Genomic DNA, 9,133 nt, shown 5'->3' with positions numbered 1-9,133 from the left:
ACCTGAACATTTACGGCATATTATTTTAGCAGGACGTTGCAAAGACGACATTGAAGCTTTTCAGGGACTGTTACAAGAACTAGAAATTGACACTGATAATCGCGGAACGCGAAAACAAGGACACAACAATTACAGGTCATATCCGTCACAATTCCGTGACGACAGAAACAATAACCGGACATGACTGGTCTATTCTTACAACGCAAATCGTGACCAAAACAGACACCACCCGTATGACTACCGTTGGCAGAGCAGTAATAATTACAGGGAAAGAACACCTCTCCGCGGTAGTGAGTATCACAGAGACAATCGGAGAAACAGACAATATGGGAACCAAAACAATTATTATCAAGGGAGGCAGAATAACTTCAGACGCAACAGTTCGGCGCACAGTTACGATTCAGGGAGAAACTCTCCACCACGTGACGGACAAGGAAGAAACCACGGAATCTACCGACATGACGACAGACGATATGATCGTAACGACAGACCTGAATTGCATCAGAACTGGCGGGATTCAAACAGGGCAGGGCCTTCTCGTCAGAGTGAATTTGTTGAAGTTAGGTCTCCTAATCCCAATAACGGCGCGCGCCAACAAAGAGACAGACAATGACTCGCACAGCAGGCAGTCGCGTGCGCCCGCTGGCTCCGAGAAAAATAACATAAGACGCTAGCCTTGAGAAAAATTTTAGCATTCTTTACCGATGTATACAACATGATAATTGCTTTGAAGTTGAAACTCTGTGCACTAGGAAGAGTAAAGGTTTACACCGCATTTCACATGTAAAACCGTTTATTGAAAGATAATCTGCTTTTTAACTTTGTCATTGCCATAAAACTTTTCACTTTACATTACTAGTATGCTTGTCAGACTTAGAATCTGTTAACATGCAACAATGTTTGAAGTTAAATATCCAATCAAGAACCTAGGGAACATTTTTAAACAGAAATTACGAATGCATTGTTATAGTGAACAGGCGACACAGTGTTGTATTTGTACATTCTTGCTTGTTAGTTGCACGATTACGTAATGACTATCAGGCTTACATACTTAGGACACATACTGGTACTGCTAATGAGATTTTAATGCAACATTTTGGTTTACTTGAAAATACATTCTGGGTTTAATGTACTTTCTGTGAGGTACCAGACGACACAGTGGTTAGTTTAAGTGACAACTACACGGTTTTATCACGACGCTTCTAATGAGTGACAATTTAAAATGTTGCTTTTGCAGTGTTTGTGTTTTATTTCTGCACAGTTTTTCTGTTTTATTTTGGAAAGTAAAACAGGTTTTAATAGTAACTTTTGTGGTATAGCTACAAGGAGACAGCCTTTTCCATAGCACAACAATACGTTACAGCACAGTACTTTCATCATCACACCAATAAGCGTAATAACTAAGATATCTCTACGCAAAGCATTTCACTTTTGTTTATCATGAGGTAAGTACATTGGCTTCTGCAGAACTTAGCTTTCGGAGGAAAATAACTACGACACTTCCACAGAGATTATCTTACAACAAGATGCACATTTAGCGCTACAGGACACGCATTTCAGTGATTAATTTTGTACTTAAAACATTTATTTTTAAAGATTTTTGAATTACAAAGAAAGTTTTCTGTGATACATTTCATTCCATTGCTGTAATCTGTAACACCTGAGGGTATAATTACATTAATCCTCAGGGGGGTACACGCTTACTTTGTGTACCATGTGTGTGGCAACCACAAGGAACCCTAGCTAATATGGTATTTGCTTATACAACTTTACACATCGGTACCATATTTCTCTAACACACAAATTACACAGCTATCTGATCATTTAACTGAGAGATAAACATTTTTTTTTCTACATCAGTGTCACATGTTTACACAATACACAGTTGGGTAACTTCACACTTACGAAACTGTATTTTGTCTGTACTTTGTAAACTGTTCATATTTTTTCGGAACCATTGTGATACTATGAGAGCTTTGAATGATGTATTTGGTATGAGATCATGATTTTTAAAGTACGTTTGAGGCAGATGACACTATTGAAATGAGCAGAGAATTTTTTTTAGGTTTTGAAATTATTACAGAAAGCTACGACGTTTTTGAGATTTGACTGAGGTGTTAAGATGTTATTATTACGACGACGATGTGTACTATGCTGTTGAGATATGTTTATGATCAATAAGATGATGCTACCGTATATGAGGAATAAGAAGTATGTTGGAAACCAAGAATCGTACTTTAAGAGTTATGAAATGTGCGTAAATGCGTGACTATATCACAATGCTGACGAATATTTTATTTGGACACTTATATTTATAGGATTTTCTTTCTACAGATTTGCAACGCTAATTCTTGACCTGTGAAATATTTTTATGTGAGACTGTCACTGTAGCGGAAACTGCTGTCGTAAATATTTCCGTAAGAAAGTTAAGTGACCACCTGCACGTAATGCGTCGCGGGCACCCACCTGGGCGACAGCCGCCCGAAAAAAAAGCCATTAGCCTTTCAGCGGCACAGGTAAAAAAAAAAAAAAAAAAAAAAAAAAAAAAAAAAAAAAAAAAAAAAGGGGGGGCCATTATACTCTCTATTGACATTTCCTTGTCGAAAGCATACTGTGGAGCTCGTAATTTATGATATTTACTGAAATGCTTATGAATTGATGGGAAATATTCTTACATCTGCAAACCTGATAATGACAAGTGTCTTTCTACGAGAGTTGAGAGCTACTGACTTATGAAATGTCACATGACTATTGAATGATATTTGTATGCTTTGGTTTGCGAAATTGCTTATTTCATTTGATACCAGTTTTCCAGCTGTGTTACAGCATTAGTTTTATAAAATAAACTTAAATGCATTTGCTAATGTGAACACTTTCTGTCAACAGATCTATTAAATAATAATTTTGTGATCCACATTCTTCAAAAAAGGTGCACTTGGAAAGGAAAGAACAATAAGAAGGAACTAGTAACAGTAACACATAATTTTCTTTTCAAGTACGTGGTAATATTTTTTTTGCAATAAGTTGTTGTGGTGCACCACTTTAATTACATAGACATTAAGATGTGATTATACATTTCCCTTAACTGCATTGTTGTCTTTAGTGTACTATTTTTTCTGCTTGTGGGTTTCTCATGTTTAGATATAAGTTATTACATTTACTGCTGCTTGCTTTGCCAATTTCCATTTTTTTGTGTCATTGCTGTTTGTATTAATTGTTTTGTACTGCTACATTGCCTCGTCCCTTAGTATATATATCTGAGCTCAGTAGATTTAAGTTAGCTTAAGAGGGGGTAGACTATATAAGAAACTAACTATTATAAATTTATAAGAAATAGGATACTGTACAGTGGAGAAAAACTATTATTGACAGAGGATGTGAACAAAATACAGAATGCAGGCTTAGATAGGACTTTTTGGGAATAATGATGAACAAAGGGAGATCTCCATGCAAAATACTGCAGTAAAACAAACCCTGTCCTTTCCCTTTTGTGTTATCCCACTATATGTTTGTGTACCCATGTGTATTTGCTTTCTTCCTGTCTCTGTGTAGTGTCATAGAATTTTTTCTTCTTTTACTATTAAGCTACATTCACTAGGATGAGGAATACTGTTATCCTCGAATATAATTGGCATTAATAATATGTTATTTACCTTATAAATATGCTTACACATTATTTATTCTGTTTTGTTTTAATGCTCATGTGTGAAGTTGATGTTTCGAAAGTGATTCTGATCTTTTATTTTTGTACTCATGTCATAATTCCTGTAACACTGATGTATATGTTTATTTCTATTGTTTTGTAAAGCCTGTACTACAAATGTTATCTGTATTGTTATGTTTTTAATGATGTATTTTGTACCTTTGTAATTTTATTTTCATGTTGTAAATTTATAATTGTATAGACACCAGTTCTTCAAATTAAGTTACATTTTACTGCACACATTTCTGTTGGTCATAGTATATGGACAATATGTGAGAAGTAGGGACTGTTAGTGTTTGCACGTGTGTTAATGATTCAGCAAGGGACTGGATAACAGCATTGCTGGTTCTAAGGACAATTAAAAACAACTTTGTGAGTGCACAAGTGGTGGTTTATGGACTTGCTATATTGTCCGCAAGACTCTTCGATGGTGATTGTGCACCTGCACATTTGCAACAGATGGCTGCTGGCCGTCTCTACCAGGACTACAGTGGGTCTGCATCTTTGATGGCCCACCAATTGCTACAAGGACTGCAGTGGGTCTGCACCTCTGGTGGCCCACCAGTACCGTAATCTCTACCAGGACTACAGTGGGTCTGCTCTGTGATGACCTATCTACCAATACTCTTCAAAATTTCGACTGACTCTGCTGTGGGTTTGCTCTGTTGTGGCCCATTACCTGTATGCATGTCAAGAGTCAGCACTGTCGTTCCGTTGGAAGGACAACACTACTTCTTCAAGATTGCATGGAAATCCACTACTTCTGTGTGCATTTTCCTTTACTGCTCAGACTTTGAGAAAAACACTGCAATTTTACTGTGACGAATGATGAGGACTGTCTTTATGGGCTGTGAGAAAATTTTAGGTTTTGACCAACATTGTATCAATAAGTGTGTGCATTTGTTTCTTTGTTATTGTAATTATGAAAAATTTTTTTCAAATCTGTATTGGCCACTGCCCAATACAATTTGTAAAATTTTTTGTGGTGAGCATGGGGGCTATGTAAGTAGGCTGTTTAGGTTTTTTTATTGGTAACGCCACCTCTGTATGAAAATCACTGGCTGTGCTGTGTGCAGTCTGTGGCTGCTTTGCATTGTTGTAATACTCGCCATTGTAGTGTTAGGCAGCTGGATGCGAACAGCGCGTAGCGTTGCGCAGTTGGAGGTGAGCCGCCAGCAGTGGTGGATGTGGGGAGAGAGATGGCGGAGATTTGTAATTTGTCATGAACTGCTATATTTATACATGATGATATCAAGGTAAATACATTGTTTGTTCTCTGTTAATATCTTTCATTTGCTAACTATCCCTATCAGTAGTTAGTGCCTTCAGTAGTTTGAATCTTTTATTTAGCTGGCAGTAGTGGCGCTCGCTGTATTGCAGTAGCTTGAGCAGCGAAGATTTTTGTGAGGTAAGTGATTTGTGAAAGGTATAGTTTAATGTTAGTCAGGGCCATTCTTTTGTAGGGATTTTTGAAAGTCAGATTGCGTTGCGCTAAAAAAGAAAAAATATTGTGTATCAGTTTAAGCACAGTCATGTATAAATTGTTCAAAGGGGACGTTTCAGTTTCTTACATTTCATTTTATCTGTTTCTACTATCGTGTTATAATTTCATCTATTGACTCGTTCCATGACCATGGAGACTTCTCCTTAATTTGGTCCCACGGAACAATAAATAAATAAATAAAAATAAATAAAAAATAAATAAATATGGACCGCAAATGGGGAAATCGATTGAGATAATCGACTCTGACAAAAGGCAGATTATTATTAGATGCAGAGCCTGCGAACGAGTATCTCGAAACGGCGAAGCTGTTCGGATGTTCGCGTCCTACTGCCTCGAGTATCTAGGGAAAGAGGCAGAAGGACAGTAAACTACTATTAGGCGATAAATGGTTAGACGTCCACCACTCTTCACAGAACGTGATTTTTTGACTTGTATGCACATAGTACACGTGAGACTGAGTATGGATATTCTACGAATCTTAGTGGAAAATCTGGAAATTTTTTAATAGTACTCGCCTGTACGTGATTTTAGTAGGGGTGCTGAAGGCCCTGCCGTATCGATCGCCTTACACCTTATCGCTACAGTCATTCACGTTATCGTCGTCGTCATCCAAAGTCAACACCACTGGTGATTTGAAACACTTTATGAACCCACAGTAAACTAAGTTCGTGTAATATCTCAGGACTTTACGCACATTTCTTGGCACGAAATTAGTTTCCTATTTTTCATTTGTGTTTAATGCCTCAGTCCTTTCCTTAAGCTGCTCCTCACAACGCCCAGTGGTTCTAAAGCGAATTTTTAAGTGCGTGTTTACCTAGTGAAGACATATCCTCTTTAAAGAAGCGCCACACAGGCCGGCCCGCTGTCTTCATTAAACGCGGAACGTCACGGCGCACGTCGCGCTGTCAGCGTTAACTCATTTCCCTTCGCTGCCGCCGCCGAGCGCCGCATCTACTCGTTAACGCGCTTATGAATATTTACGAATCGCTGCCGCTACATAAAAAGGGAACTCGGTTAGTGCTGCCCGTTGGGAGGCTCGGTTACACGCAAGTTGACCCTCTGTTCGCCAGAAGATACCGTAAAGCATAGTGAGAAGATGGACGAACCTGGAGACCTCTAGCTCCCACACATGGTTATCAAAATAATGAGACCACCTACCTACGAAGGTAATGCATTTTTATGAGATGGTAACGCTGATGGTTCGTACTTTGCAAAGTCATATATACTGTTGTTGAAACACATCCCCTTAGAAAAATTTATGAATTACTGTGCTGATAAACCTCTTACATTATTTGATTTTCAAACAGCTGAGCAGAACTGAACGTGCTCAGACATTTCTCTCTTTACCTATTCTGATCAACACTAATCTGACACACAATATATTTAGTGCAACGCAATCTGAGTTTTCTCTTTACTTATTCTGATCATCACTAAATTGACGCACAGTATTTTAGTGCAACACAGTCTGACTTTCAATAATCCCTACAAAAGGATGGCCCTGACTAACAATAACCTATACCTTTCATGAATCACATACCTCACAAAAATCTTAGTTACTCGAACTACTGCAATACAGCGAGCGCCAATACTGCCAGCTAAATAAAAGATTCTAACTACTGAAGTCACCAACTACTGATAGGTATAGTTAGCAAATGAAAGATTTTGTTAGAGAACAAAGAATGTATTTACCTTAATAGTGTTCAAAAGTCATAATATATATCAGTTCATGACATCCAGTCTCACAAATTTACTGTCTCTGATGGACACACGTCCAGATCATCCGCTCTCAAAACTCCGCCATCTCTCTCCACATCCACCACTGCTGGCGGCTCACCTCCAACTGCGCAAAGCTACGCGCTGTTCACATCCAGCTGCCCAACGCTACGAATATTACAACAATGCCAACCAGCGACAGACTGCACACAGCACAGCCAATGATTTTCATACAGAGCGCTACGTGGTGTTACCAACATAAAAATCTAAACAGCCTACTTACATTGTGAAGCACGTTGGTCTGCAGAGCGCCCAACGGATTGTGTGTTCTTGTAATCGGCCGAGTGGTCGTTGGTGAACAGGCGGAGATGAAGCCGAATGAGTGCTCTCCGACTTGAGACGACAGTAAATTATCACAAGCGTGATTAGTTACAACAAGTTTATTTCAGACTCCGCATTACGCCGTCTTTATCGACAGAAAAAGTGTCCAGTTGGCGTGCAGACATCCAGATGGTGTGCAGACGGTATTCACCACAAGCTTGAAGACGCGACGATTAGTAAAGGCTGAAAACTGTTCCCTAGTGAATGGGAACACCAGCTACTGAAGAAGTTAGTCACAGAAGCCGTACGACCAAAGCGACACAAAAGACCTCAGAACTCCTTTTTTATCTCCAACCTCACGCTTCTACAGTCACGCCTCTACCAAGGTACAAAAACGAAGCATACGTGACGGGGCAGAAAACTCCAATTCTCTGACGAAAACTGAGAAGGCGTTACGACGTCGTTACTATTGACGATGCTACGAATTATAAATCAGTTACGATAATAATGTGGGCCGATAATTCATTGATGGATGAATATTATGTACGGTGGATCCCCAACGAAGCTTTATATTTTAGGGTTCGTATTTCCTATCATTTAAAACGGTGGCGGCCCTGTAAGGTAGAAAGTTACACTGTAGTTCACTAGTATTCTTTCCTCGTAAAGCGGTTTCAGACGGGGTTACTCAGATATTTTAAGACATTTGTGCTACTCCTGATAGAGTCAATAAACATTTTTGGAGATCATAATGTCAGCATGTGCATTTTTCGTGTCTGAAAACGATCTAAAAAGTAGAAACTGCAAAATATAATCAGTTTATCAAGGACATGTCTGCATCATCAGTCTCACACAAAACTTACGGCTGTGGATCACCAATAGGCAAAAATATTTAAATTGTGGTCCAGTTGTTTTCTCAGTTGTCGGTGTTGGAGCAGAGAAACGTTTGCTGGTATTATCTCTCTTTTTCCCTTACGGAACAGAGGGTGGAACTGAATGGCGAACGGCAGAAAATTCATGCGAAATAGTTCACAACTTGTATGATGCCTTCATTCCGCAACGAACTGCAACCTTACAAAGAAATAACTTTTTTTTTTTTTTTTTTACTTCACAAGTGCGTGACTTCAGCACTGTATTCCTCCATCAGTTGTTTTCTGTATATGAAGGTAGTATCTGTTCCCGAAAGAACAGACACCATTGATGATCTCGCGGGGAGCGTGTAAGGGATACGTCCCTGCAAGGGCACTATACTCTCTGCCCTCAGTGTCTGATATGGATGGGTAGCGCAGTGTTGTAGTGGTTATGATACTAAACCGTTGCGTGGGGGGCTCGTGAGCTCAAAACTCACCTCTACTGTAGAATTTTGTACTCGCTTCGGCGGTACATGTCCTAAAACTGGAACGATACAGAGAAGATTAGCATGGCCCCTGCGCGAGGATGACACGCAAAATCGTGAAGCGTTCCACATTTTGTAAAAGCCGGCGCGGTAGCTCAGCGTGTTCGGTCAGAGGATTAGCTGCCCTCTGTAATAAAAAACTGAGTTAATGGACCGACGATGTACTTGGACAAGTTTCATGGGACTCCGGCACGGTAGCTCAGCGTGTTCCGTCAGAGGGTTTAGCCTCCCTCTGTAATAAAAAACTGAGTGAACGGATCAACGAACAACCTGAACGAGTGTCATCGGACGTCCTCCACGAACAAAGTCAACGAATAATATAGAACGAAATGAGATTTAAAAAAAAAAAAAAAAAAAAAAATATGCCATGTAAGCAGGAGATCCCAGGTTCGAGTCCCGGTCGGGGCACACATTTTCAACATGTCCCCAACGATGTATATCAACGCCTGTTTACAGCTAGGGTGTCGGTTTAATTATCATCTGATTGTATCCCTACTTA

The 9,133-nt window shown here is 39.4% G+C and overlaps 1 non-coding gene across 1 annotated transcript; it reads left to right on the top strand.

The window, feature by feature from the left end:
• Positions 1-8,603: 8,603 nt before the first annotated feature.
• Positions 8,604-8,710, top strand: LOC126424397 (U6 spliceosomal RNA). The gene has a single exon (XR_007576167.1). It is a non-coding gene; the product is annotated as a U6 spliceosomal RNA (small nuclear RNA).
• The last annotated feature ends 423 nt before the right edge of the window (positions 8,711-9,133 follow it).

The sequence above is a fragment of the Schistocerca serialis genome, chromosome 1, assembly GCF_023864345.2.
Source record: "Schistocerca serialis cubense isolate TAMUIC-IGC-003099 chromosome 1, iqSchSeri2.2, whole genome shotgun sequence".
Lineage (NCBI taxonomy): Eukaryota > Metazoa > Arthropoda > Insecta > Orthoptera > Acrididae > Schistocerca > Schistocerca serialis.
The sequence above is the reverse complement of the archived record's forward strand: the minus strand, read 5'-3'. Positions and strand labels throughout refer to the sequence as shown.